General features: G+C 48.2%; 1 non-coding gene across 1 annotated transcript; it reads left to right on the forward strand.

Annotated features, from left to right (window-relative positions):
- The first annotated feature begins 744 nt into the window (after window positions 1–744).
- Window positions 745–4,522, forward strand: LOC105053259 (uncharacterized). The gene is made up of 4 exons (XR_012135067.1): window positions 745–1,028; window positions 2,513–2,737; window positions 2,846–2,904; window positions 4,086–4,522. It is a non-coding gene; the product is annotated as an uncharacterized protein (transcript).
- Window positions 4,523–13,145: the final 8,623 nt, after the last annotated feature.

Consider the following 13,145-nt stretch of genomic DNA (forward strand, 5'->3'; position numbering starts at 1 on the left):
CATCTCTCTTTTTTGTAGCCATTTAGGGATATAAACAAATTGAGTTGCAGCTACTCGTCTCGAGTCCAAGCTTAAATTGGCTTGACTATTATTGAGCTTAAGTTGAATTGGAGTAATTCAAGTAATTTTTTGAGTCTACTTCAAGTAGAAAATTTTTGACTTGAAAGCTTGCAGGTTTATTCAAAAATATATATATTTTTAATAATATTATTTTTATATAAATATTTAATTAATATATATAATATTAATAGATTAAAGTTTGAATTCGAATTCAAATATATCTCGATCGATATTTGAGCCGGTCTCGAATATTATTTTTTTTTATCAAGTCAAGTTCAAATTTGAGATATTAAGATCCGATCGAATTCGAATCAAATTTTGAGTCTGAGTTTTTGAATCAAGTCAAACTCCAACTTTTAATTATTTGATTTATTTTAGCTCGATTGCAATCTAATTCCCATGTACACCTAAAACCTCTCTTGTGCTAAAAAAAAAAATCAAATCAAAACTTTTCAATCTAAACCCAAATCATTTTAGGAGGATAATACGAGATCTCGGCCCAAACTAGAGATAGTCTTGGTCGGGCAAATAGGTTAACCTGATACCGATACAAATTAAGAGGTATCCCTCAACAAATCTCCTTCATCTTACGTAAACGGGCAAATGGGTCGGATGGAGTTTGGTTACGTAAAATTTTGTTGGACTTTAAAAAAACCCGCTTGAGTTGACGCATATTTAACCTCTCTCTTCTCTACCGGGCGAACTCTATTTTCCTTTTTGTTTTGCCTTCCCCCATGGCGGATAATGGCACCGGCTACCAGCCGGTGGCGGAGAAGAAGGTGGAGGAGAAGAAATTCTGGGCGGATGAGGAGGAAACCGCTCTCTCTCCGCCGCCGACCACCACCAGCAGCGGCAGCAGTGGAGTGGAGGCCGAGACGGCTGAACTGAGGAAGATTGAGGAGCTCACGATATCGGCAGAGAAGGAAGCCAGCCGACTGGATGATCCGGATGGATCGGAAATAAAGGAGGTAAGGAAATCTCTTCCCTCTTCTCAGGGTTTGATGTCTTTTGTTCGATTATCTTTTACTTGCTAATAAGACTATAGCTTTTGCTTCTGGGTTATCTACGCTAGGGCTTAGACTTTGGTCCCTCCGTTGGAATTGCTGGCTCTCAGGGATGTTGATAAGACTTGATGGCTCCGATGAGAAACTTTTAATTGTTCAGTCGAGTACGGTTTTATGATAGTAGAAGGCCAAAATTTCAAGTTTCTTCTCTCTATAGTGACTTTTGGGAATTCATCTGTTATGCTGACTATTTCTTCCCACTAATTTTTCCTTTGGAGACATAATAGAAATTAATTAGTTACAAGGATTCAGATCTCGGCAGGACGTCCTACAGGACACCAGGAGAGGTTACCACTCTTTGTGTCGGACTGGACCATCCGCCATCGTCCCAGCATCCCGATCGAGATTCTTGGGACATTCTCTGTCCAGCGTGTCAGGATAGGACGGGATGGCGGCACGTTCGTTCCATAGAAAAATCAGGACAGCTCCGTCCCATGAAATTTAAAAACTTTTGATTAATTATTCTTCAAAACAGGCTTAACTGAGAAACCGTCCTCTGGCAAGTTATGTGCTAGTAAAAGGAAAAACTTCAATTCTTGATGTTGTCTTAGTAAAGAAAAGTAATGAATGACTTCTTTAGAATACACGTGGTTGCTAAATCTCCTAGCAGTTATTTTCTTGAAAATCTTAACTATCATATGATTCCAATATTTTCACTTGTGATGGTTAATTTTGATGTAATTTGTGCTATCTTGAAGTTTTTTCCTATTGAAATTTCTCTTTTTTGAACGTTGAATCAAATGCTGTATGAATTTTGGTATTTATTTTGATTTATATCAAACAAAATTGAAAGAGTTATGAGCTTTGAAAGGTACAACTTGCAAATCTCTAACATGGACAGAAACTCAAACCAAGCAAACAAACTATAGCTAAACACACCTCCCTCCTATCCACCTGTTCTTTAAATTCATTTTCTCCCCAGTTTTATGACTTGTTTCAGTAATTGTAGGTTCATTATAAATATACCATGAGCAGACAACCAAACATTTCCATTGTTTTGTTTGAGCTCAAATATATATCAACGATTTTTGAGAAGTACAGTAGGGGTGCCACCCCTAGCGTTCGAAACCTTGACCTTTCCCAAGTGGAAAGGGTTGCCAACACCAGCTAACATAAGGCTGATTGGCTTAGAGATATTTTGATGTTAACATTTTTGGCATCACCAAATTAATTAACAACCCATGCCCTGAATATGGAATGATAATTATGGATTGACCTGTTGGTAATATTGCAAGCATGCTATCATCTTTATCTTCTTTTAATGTCTGTTTTAAGCTAAACGTTTCTGGTATGTATCCTTTGTGTAATTTTTTTCCTCAAAATTAAATTTTTGCTTGAAATCTGCTTCATAAAAATGCTGAAGATAGGTTACTAACTTTTTGTGGCAGTTTCTCGAGGTTACTTGCATGAGCTCCAGTAAAGTTAGACGCTTTGCAGCTGGAACAGAAGCTGGATTTGCATTGCATTTGATAAACCGTAAGTTGGGTATTGGTCTTCCAGCAGCCTTGTACATTGAAGCAGTTAAAGAGGAGAAGAACCTGTGAGTTTTGGTCCTAATGCAGTTCTTGTTAACTATGGCAAAGATTGGAAGTTGCAGACAGTTACCGATGAAGGTATATTTAAATGAGATATACAGAATCAGGTGCATATTCTGTGGTTTAATTGTTGATTGAATTTGGAATTGGCATGTCCATTTTAAAGTCTTGACTTTGTAAATTTAGGATATGAGGAAGCAACACAAATGCAGCAGCAGACATCCAAGTCATTTCCTGAGAAAATGGTAAGTAACTCCTAATTTTCGGTCGTTGTCAAATTATACACTGTGAGAAACCACATGGCTTTTACAAAGGTCAAGTGGTGTAGATTTGGGGACTCCAATCATTGGATTCTTTTATAGTTCATTGGTATGGCTAATTTACCTGGTGTTTTGCACTTTTAATTAATATTACATGGTGATATGTTTTTCTGTTGATTAGATTTTATAAATGGTATATCTAGCAAACTATCTAGTCTTTAGAACTTTGAATTGAAGCAAACACTTATGACTAGGAAATCTAAGAGCAAGGGATTATTAATCAAAAACATACCCAAAATGAGTACATTTTTTGCTCAGTTATCAGTTTTATTCGGACCTTTGTTACATTATCTGTGATTTTGTTATAGATTGTGAGCGCTTTTTAATAATAGAAAGGACATTTCATGTAATGAGGGACATATAGTTAACACTAATATAGATCTCATTGTGTGTTTTATTGGAATTAATTTTCAAACTTAACCTGAAGGCACTTAAGATGCCATTTGAATGTTCAAGATTTGATAAGAATCATGAGGCTATTTCCATACTATGGTTTGCTATTAAGGAGTGTATGCTATGGCTGGATATTGGAGAAGAAAATGTGAAAAGGAGAAATAAGCAACAGATCACCAATTCCCGAAAATGAGTACTGTAAGTAACCTTCTAGAAAAGATTGCAGTTCCCCATTAAGGATGAATTGGAAAATCTCAACTCCAACTAGATGACAGCTAGCTTATCCCATGCCAGGAAATTTTGTGTGGACTGGCTTAGGCTGTGCCATCATTATATGATAGATCAAAGCATGCATCAGCTGACACTCCCTAAAATAAGAGGTCGTTTTCTGAATTAATGTAAATTTTGCATGAAGACGAACTGCTTGAGTCCTCTGTAAAATGGACTACAAAAGATGCTGTGGAAAATTTTGACATGATAACTCTGATGAACAGTGGTATTCAAGCTTAGAAGGAGACAACCTTCATTCTTTACATGGTTGCAAAAAGCATCATAGTTGTACTTTTGCTGGTTGTTTCATGGCTCGAAGATAATATTTCTGTTCTCACTTTTATGTGTTTCTTTCTTTTTCTTCTTTGAGGTTCAAATGATTTGAATTGGTGCAGTTGATATTTGCTGCAAAGGTCTAATGTCTGTAGAATGTCCTTTTGCAGAAATCATCTGACCTTCAGTCCAGGAAGAAGACTGATAGTGATACAAGACCAGCCATCAATTTTCAATACATTGGAAAGATACTGGTTGCTTTTGCTTTCATCTTTCTTCTTGGAGGTACACTTACATTGTTGCTAGAAAATCTTCCCACTTTAATCTCATTCATAACCTAGTCTTGTAATAAATGATTTATTCAATGTGATAGAACCATTTAAGAAGATTTTTTTCGTGTAATGTTAAAATAATTTATAAAGGTAACTATAATCCATTTAATGCCCTTTTTTAATGAAAACTTTGTCATACTGTAATGACCATTTTTGGTCCTGTGTATTGTATAGTAGTTTATCAATTTTTCTCTTTTAATTTGTGGTTCTTCCAATTATGTAGAACGATATTGGGTAACCCATGAAACTATGGAATATAAGTTTTGTTCTTTCTTCATGCTTTCCCAACTTGATGACTATCTTTAAGGAGACAAATACTTTATTGTCATGTCTCTATTGCTGGAGTCTAGCATACTGATATGGTAAATATGGATGGTCTTGATCTGATTTACATGTGGTTTCAGAAGATGTCTTCAGTGACCTTATTTCATGTACTTACTATCTGTGGATTAATTATCTGAAGAACACGAATCAACCACAGAGTTGGTTTAGGATGGTTGTATGCTATTTCTGAGTTGAGATTTTTAACTAGAGGTGCAATCAAGCCGAGTCGAGTAGCTGGAAGCTCGTTCTCGACTCAACTCAAAATATTCGAATTCGAAATTCGGCTCATGATCGATCGAGCTTTAATATTCCAAGCTCAAGTTCGGTATAATAAAAATAGGCAAAATTTGATATCGACTCGATTCAAATATCAATCGAGTCATATTTGAATTCGAGTTCAAACTCGAAATCGAGCTTTAGCCTACTAATAATATATATATATATATATATATATATATATATATATATATATATATATATATATTATAAATAAAAATAATATTATTAAAAAAATATAAATTTCAGTAGGTTTGCGAGTTTTCAAGTCGAGTATCCTACTACTCGAGCTCGACTTGAAAGCTACTTGAGTTCGATTTGACTACTTGAGCTCAATAATAATAGAGTTAAGTCGAGCTCAAACTCGAGTCGGCCTCGAGTAGCTCGCGAGCAACTCGACTCATTTGCATTCTTATTTTTAACATCAGTCGTTATCTGCCAAATGAATCATGGTTGCTATTAAACTTGTTCTTTAGATTGCTGTAATTCAATTAGGTGTGCGTGGTTCATACAATTGAATCAGAATAAAAAATGATTGGAATGGAAGTTAAATCCAGAGGATGTAAGGATTGGATTTTAAGGGATTAGGGAATCCCTCCCTGCCCACAGCATCCCCACCTCTCCCCCCAATCCCTGTAAGTATTGGAATGAGAATGGAATTTCATTAACCAAATGGCTGGAGTGAGAGTCGTCCATTTCCATTCTTATTCTAGAGTCCAACTCTCCATAACCAAACATGCCCTTAATTTCTAAAAGATTTGATATCATATTAAACTCTTATATAAATCACTCTTCCATATTTTCCTCGAGCTCTCATCTTAGTACAATTCCAAGCCTTCACTGCAACTTGACCATTTTTTTTCCTGAAATGATATCAATTAAATTATGCTCATGTATAACCTTGTTTTTCTTTTTTAATTAAAAACAAAACCGAAGCATCTTTAATCATACGGGAGTGTAAAGCAAAACTTAATTATAGTCGTGTTAACACTTGTGGGCCTTATTTAACTAATTGGTCGGCAAGATGAGTCAAAAAATAATCCATCAAAGTTGGAAACATTACAATTAGGGTCATACAGAAGATGCAATGAAGTTTTTGAACCTAAGGTGGTTTAGTACTAAATGAGTGAGCTGTTTATAAGCAACTTGTGTTCCGCTTGAAATTAGGTTTGTTTTGTAGCAAAATGAGATTGGGTAGGCATGCAAACATAATTAGTTCAAACTAGGTTTGACGGTTAGGGATGGCAACTAGTTGGATATGGGTTGGATCGGCATGTAGCCATATCCATCTTATGATTTAAAATCTTATACCTATGCTCGCCCCATACCTATCTTGGGTCGGATTAGTTTGAGTAAAGTAGATGGGATGGGTTGTGGCAGATCGGATCGGATAGTTAAGATTGATTGGGTTGGATAATTATAACTTGTAATTATAATATAAGAGATTGGAGTTGCCATATATATAGGAGATGCTTATAGCTTATTGTCTTATGATACGATTTTTGATTCAAATAAAGAGAATCCTAGCGTACATTAATAACTACAATATATTATAATTAGAAATAATTTGTACATAAGTGAACAGGGGGCTTAGAAACAAAACAGACAAAAATAATCAATTGTTGTTGTTGGTGCAAAAATCCGCCTGCGCCGGAGAAGCTGGAGTTGAGGAAGCCGCGGTCGCCGCCGGGACCTGCAAGGGAAGTCTAAACCGGAGGTGGGGTTGCTCCGGCAAGACCCTCCGACGCTCAAGTCAGTTCTCTGCCTCAACAAGAATGGAGTGCTCGAGCGGAGAATTTAGCAGAGTTTTGAGATAAGGCAAAAGAGCTTAAAAAATAACGTATCTGAGTCCCCCCTTTTATAGGCGGGGGAGGCAACGGACTGATGGCGACGTGTGTAACTGCCTGGTAGTGGGCCGCCCATGGTCAGGGGAATTGATTGCGAAAGATAATGGAGCAGACACGTGGGTATCACCTCGACTTGCCACGTGGAATCCGTTATGAGGGGTGGAGCAGCGTCCGTCGTCAGGAGAATCGCATGGTATCCGTCGCAGGAGGTGGAGCAGGTTCGTGGCCGTTACTGTGGCCTGCCAGGGGGATAATGGAGCTGTGCGGAGTCCGCCACAGGAAGTGGAGCAGGGCGGCTATGGCTGCTGCGGCTTGTCAGGGAATGATGATACTGCGTGGAGTCCGCCACAGGAGGTGGAGCAGGGTCGCGGCCGTTTTGAGGGCCTGTCAGGGGGCGTGGATCTGTCGATTGAAGCTCGACAATGGTCGGAGCCGTCGTGAGCGGAGCCCGGCTCCCGTAGGAGTCCGGGCGGAGCTGTTCTGATGTCGGCGGCGGAGTCTGGCTCCCGTAGGAGTTCGGGCGGAGCTGTGATGATGGCGGCAGAGCCCGGCTCCCGTAGGAGTCCGGGCGGAGCTGCGCTGATGTCGTCGGTGGAGCCTGGCTCCCGTAGGAGTCCGGGCGGAGCTGCGCTGCAAACAAAGTCAAGGGTGAAGTCCGGCTCTGATAGGAGTCCGGACTGAGCTTACCAGCGATTGATATTGAGAGCGGAGCCCGGCTCCCGTAGGAGTCCGGGCGGAGCTGTTTTGATGTTGGCGGCGGAGCCCGGCTCCCGTAGGGGTCCGGGCGGAGCAGCGCTTGCTGATGGCGGTGAAGCCCGGCTCCCGTAGGAGTCCGGGCGGAGCTGCACTTGCTGATGGCGGTGGAGCCCGGCTCCCGTAGGAGTCCGGGCGGAGCTGTGCTGATATCGTCGGTGGAGCCCGGCTCCCGTAGGAGTCCGGGCGGAGCTGCGCTGCAAACAAAGTCAAGGGTGAAGTCCGGCTCTGATAGGAGTCCGGATTGAGCTTACCAGCGATTGATATTGAGAGCGGAGCCCGGCTCCCGTAGGAGTCCGGGCGGAGCTGTTTTGATGTTGGCGACGGAGCCCGACTCCCGTAGGGGTCCGGGCGGAGCAGCGCTTGCTGATGGCGGTGAAGCCCGGCTCCCGTAGGAGTCCGGACGGAGCTGCACTTGCTGATGGCGGTGGAGCCCGGCTCCCGTAGGAGTCCGGGCGGAGCTGTGCTGATGTCGTCGGTGGAGCCCGGCTCCTGTAGGAGTCCGGGCGGAGTCGCGTTTGCTGATGGCGGTTCCGTCGTGGGGTCCGGCTGTGGGTATTTTATACCCAACACCAGTCCCCCTACATCCGAGTTTTGAATTTCAAATGAAGGAAGTACACAGAAGTACAGCCGGAATCGTCCCTTCGAATCCCGCGCCCTGCCGCTCCCAGATATTTTGGCATTAAATGAGCGCGTGCCGGAGTCTTTTCGAATTGGGGCGGTACGAGGGGACGCTTCGAAGACCCCGCAGGTACGCTGTCCTAGGTACGGCGCAATTATGGCCCTGCCAACCGCCAGCCGCCTTTAGTCGTCTGCCGCGGGGAGTGGGACACGTGTCGAGCGCGGACTGGCCTGGGGGGATTCGAGATCATTATGGCGCCGGATCCCAGGGTCTATTTAAACCCGTCCTCCCCCCTTCAGGCGTCCTACTCCATTTTTGATCTTCGCTGGCGTCTGTCATCTCCCCGAGAGTCTGCTCTCGCGAACGCCCTTTCGAGCCATAGGCGCCTTCCGTCTCTCGCCCCCCGGGTCCTCAGAGCAAGATAGGTTAGTGCCCACCTTCTTTTCACCGCCTAGGGATCTTTCGTCTTTTCATTCTCTTCGTGTCTTCCTCCGGGTTGACCTTTGGCATTTCGTTCCCCTCTCGATTTGCCTTTCTAGGGCCCTTTAGGTTTTCCCCCGAGAAAAAATATCTTCTGAATCTTCTGTCCCCGTAAGTTCTGGGAGTTCTTCTGCTTCGAACCCCCAGGCCTCCGTTTCCGCGGATGAACCCGCGCTCGGGGCAGGGCCTCGCCCGGTTTTCGCGCCGGGCAGGGGCGGCTGAAGGGCAAGGCCACCGAAGCCCTTGCCTTAGGCCCCCGCCCCCAGGAGGCCCCCCGCCTCCGCCTCCGGCGTCCTGGTCTCGCCTGAGCCACCCTCCAGGCCTCCGGCGCTCCGCGGCTCCGCCTCCATGTCTCCGCGGGACCGCGGCTCCGCCTCCGGCCGCCTGTCGGCACTCGGCAGCGCTGGCCCCGCGTCGGCCCCCGCCTCGACGAGATCCACCAGCGCCTCCCCTCCCTCGAGGCCTCCGTCCGCCCGATCCGCGCCCACCGCGACGCCCTCGCTGCCGTCGGCGGCCATATCGACCGCGCCGTCAGCCCCGCTGCCGCCGTTCTCAAGGTGTTTGACGCAATGACGCCGTCCACGGCCTCGAGCGGCTGCTGCGGCCCCTCCTCTCCGACCCCGACGCCGACCTCCCCGGCTCCCGGGCTACCTCTCCGTCCTCAAGCGCCTCGAGGAGGCTCTCCGCTTCTTCTCCGACGGTGACAACTGCGGCCTCGCCGTCCAGTGGCTCGATGACATCGTCGACTACCTCGACGATCATTCCGTCGCCGACGGGCACAGCCGTCAGCCGTCCAGGACCACCACCGGTAAGTTTCTTCTTTTTTTTTGTTTTTCGGCACTCCCCCTCCGCCCCGCTTGGTGCGCCGGGCCGGCGGCCAGCCTTCATTTTTAGCTTTAGGCCTCCAAAGATGTTGAGCCGCCCCTGGCGCCGGGCGCCATTTCGTGTTCGTCGACTCCGGACGAACTTCTCCTGATAAGGGCTCGATACGGGGTCCCTGCGGAGTACGACCTGGAGCTTCCTGGCCCCTCTGATAGGGCCAGCGCTCCCCCTCCCGGCCGCTTTTGCCTGTACCAGGAGGCCTTTCGTGCCGGGCTTCGGCTTCCGCTCCCAAACTTCGTCGCCGCCTTCTTTCGCTTTTTAGATATTTCACTTGCTTCTGTTGCCCCGAATTCCTTTAGGTTTTTGATAGGATTTCTCTCTCTCTGCCATATAGCCGAGGTCCAGCCATCCCTCTCCTTATTCAGACATTTCTACACCTTCAAACGCCATCCTTCAGCGAAGGACTGGTGGTACTTCTCCCCCCAGTTCGGTAAGAAGGGGTTGCTGAAGGGCGCCCCTTCTTCGATTCACAACTGGAAGGAGAAATTCTTCTTTGTCTACTGCCCGACCTTAGAACTAGGTCTGCCCCGTTGGGGGGCTCTGAGGGATTCCGTCCGCCGGGCTCCCAACCTGGGAGAGGACGACCTCCAGGCCGCCCAGAAGCTTCTGAGTTACCCCGCTCCTTCCCTTCCTAACCTTCTGAGGGAGCAGCTTCTTTTCAACATCGGCCTGAGCCCCCAGGATCCAGCAAGTATTTATCTTTTCTCGCCTTCTTTTTGTTTATTTTTTCTCTCCTCTTCCTTTTCTCTCTCTTCTTTCTCTTCTCTCTCTTTTTTTTTTTTTTTTTTTTGACTCCGGACTGATCGATGTTGCTTCTTTTTCTTCTTCTTCTCTCCCCCCCTCCTTTTTCTTTAGCAATGGACGCCGAAGCCACGCGGATGCTCGCCAAGTCCATGAGAGCCCAGAAGAGGAAGGGCGCGACGACCTCCGGCTCAGCGAAGAGGGCCAAGGTGGGAGAGACGAGCTTGGTCGCACCCGTCCAGGCGGCCCCGGCCATCGACATTCCTTCGGATGCCGAACCAGTGGTCCCCCGGGCTCCCCCAAAGAGCCCACCGACCGAGGTCCTCATTCCGGAGGTCCGCCCCGCGGAGGCGCCCGCCGTGGGGAAGAGAAGGAAATCGATGGCCCGCAGGGCGAGCGGCCACCGAACTGCCGCGGACGAGTCCGTCTGCTCCGAGGGGGGATCGGAGAACCCCTTCAACGACAAGGCTCTGATCAGGCGGCTGCTCGACGGCTGCATTCTGCCCGATGTCGTGGAGAGGATCGACCATGCCGATCCCGAGCAGCGGGCCTGGGATACTCTGGGATCCTTTCTTGAGGTAAGCGGATATTTATTTGCATGGTTGTTCGGTCTTTGTTGTAATTCTCTATCCGTCCTTGCAGATCGGGCACCAGCTCTTCGCCTACGTCGAGGCGTCGGGCCGCGCGAGAAGGGACCTTCTCCGAGCGGAGGAGCGCTGCCGGGACGAGGCTGCCCATCTTCAAGCGAAGACGGCCGAGGTGGCCGCCCTCCGGGAGGCCCTGGAGAGAGAGAGACAGGACCGGGAAGAGGAAAGACAAGCCCGGGAGGAGGAGAGACAAGCCCGGGAGGTGGAGAGACGGAGCTTGGAGGAGTCGGTGAGGAAGGCGGAGGCCGAGGTTGCCCATCTGGCCGAGCAAACTCCGGTTCTGGTCTCGGAGGCCAGGACCCTTGCGGTGGAGGAGTTCAAGGCCTCCGCGGAGATGAGGGAGCTGAACGTCCAGTTCGGCCTGGAGGCATTTACCAAAGGGTTTGAGCTTTGCCGGGAGAAGGTGGCCAGCAGATATCCCGATCTTGGCCTCGAATTCTTGGAGGAGTCCGACGACGAGGCCGGCCCTTCGCCCGCCGCCACAGCAGTTGCACCCCCCGCGCCGAACTCTCCACCCCCCGCTCCCGAGGTCTGAGACCTCCGACCTTGTATCTTTCTTTTGTTGTCATGCTTCCTTTTCATTTGTCTTCAAGATCAATTAATAAAGCCGAATTTCTTTTTGTGGATGATTTTTTCCTCCCTCTGCTCCTTCTTTCCGGCCCTTCTTCTTGTAACGAATCGGTCTTTGACGCTTGCCTCTTCCGATGGCAGTGTCTCGCTGAAGCACTCCCCTTGCCCCTGGGGGTCCCGCTGAAGTCCACTATCCGACGGTTGAAAAAGGAGGTCCTCCACTTGACAAGGAAGCTGAAGAAGTCGGAAGGCGAGCTCCGTCAGGCGAAAAAATGCTACTCCGAGGCCGCTGCCGAGGCCGCCCACTTCAGGAGTATTCAAGTGAAGGCGATCATGGATTACAGTCGGAGGAAGGCGAGCTTCACAAAAGAGCTTGAGGAATGTAAGAAGAGCGCCAGTGACCGAACTTGGGCTCAAGAAGCCAGGATCAGCACCCTTAAGATGGAGCTTTCAGCTGCGCAGAGGAGGATTGGCCAGCTGGAAGGAAACTCATCCCGGACCCTAGTGCGGGCTGACGATGCCCAAAAATGGTCGCAGAGGGTCTCCGACCTCCAGAAGCAGCTTCAAGACGCCGAAATGAGCCACGACGTGCAGCGGGCTAGCTGGCGCCGGCAAGTGGAAGAGCACAAGAGGAGATTTCGGCAGGCGGCGGACGAGGTCGTTCGTCTTCAGAAGCAGCTGGTTACCAGGGCGCAGCTTACGAACGCCTAAGACACCGAAGAGCTTCGAGCCTTGAGAGGCACCGTCGAGGGGATCTCTGTCTCACTTGGGGAGAAGACGGCCGAGCTTCAATAAGTAAAAATTCAACTGGGACTTGAGCGGAAGGCCGTCGCGGACGCAGAGGCGGAGTCCGAAGTTTTGCGGAAGTGGCATCGAGAAGCGGAGGCTGAGAGTCGGCGACTTCGTCAGGCGCTCCAGGATATGCTGCAAAAGAAGGAAGAACTAGAGGAAATGGTGGAGACCCTGAGGCAGTCCTGGTCGGGGGATGGAGATGATCATCCTATGTTAGAGGGAGCAGGACCTCCTTAGAGTTCTTTAGTAGTCACCCCCTTTTTGTAGCTGCCCCCCTTTTCTTTTCTTGTCGTTTTGTCCCTCTTTTTCTGGCCGTCCTGGCCCTGTAGCACATATATCGGAAATGAGAAAAAGGCATTTTGTGTTACCTTGTCCGCGCGTAGCACTAATATTGTCGTTCGTTGACCCTTTCTCGTTGTTTGGCCTGTTTGGCTTAGAGGTCGCCGTGGGAAAGGGCTCTTCCCTTCCATCCGATCTCGTCATGTGGCTGAGCCTCGCCATCGTTTTTAACCCTTGCTGGCGAAGTGGCGGATGGAGCCCGGCTTTCTTAGGAGCCCGGGCGAAGTCTTTCTTGGGGGCGGAACCCGGCTCCCGTAGGAGTCCGGGTGAAGCTTTACCTGGCGGCGGAACCCGGTTCCCGTAGGAGTCCGGGTGAAGCTTTACCTTGGCGGCGGAACCCGGCTCCCGTAGGAGTCCGGGTGAAGCTTTACCTGACGGCGGAACCCGGCTCCCGTAGGAGTCCGGGTGAAGCTTTACCTTGGCGGCGGAACCCGGCTCCCGTAGGAGTCCGGGTGAAGCTTTACCTGGCGGCGGAACCCGGCTCCCGTAGGAGTCCGGGTGAAGCTTTACCTTGGCGGCGGAACCCGGCTCCCGTAGGAGTCCGGGTGAAGCTTTACCTTGGCGGCGGAACCCGGCTCCCGTAGGAGTCCGGGTGAAGCTTTACCTGGCGGCGGAACCCGGCTCC

This window comes from Elaeis guineensis, chromosome 10, assembly GCF_000442705.2.
Source record: "Elaeis guineensis isolate ETL-2024a chromosome 10, EG11, whole genome shotgun sequence".
In the NCBI taxonomy this organism is placed as follows: domain Eukaryota; kingdom Viridiplantae; phylum Streptophyta; class Magnoliopsida; order Arecales; family Arecaceae; genus Elaeis; species Elaeis guineensis.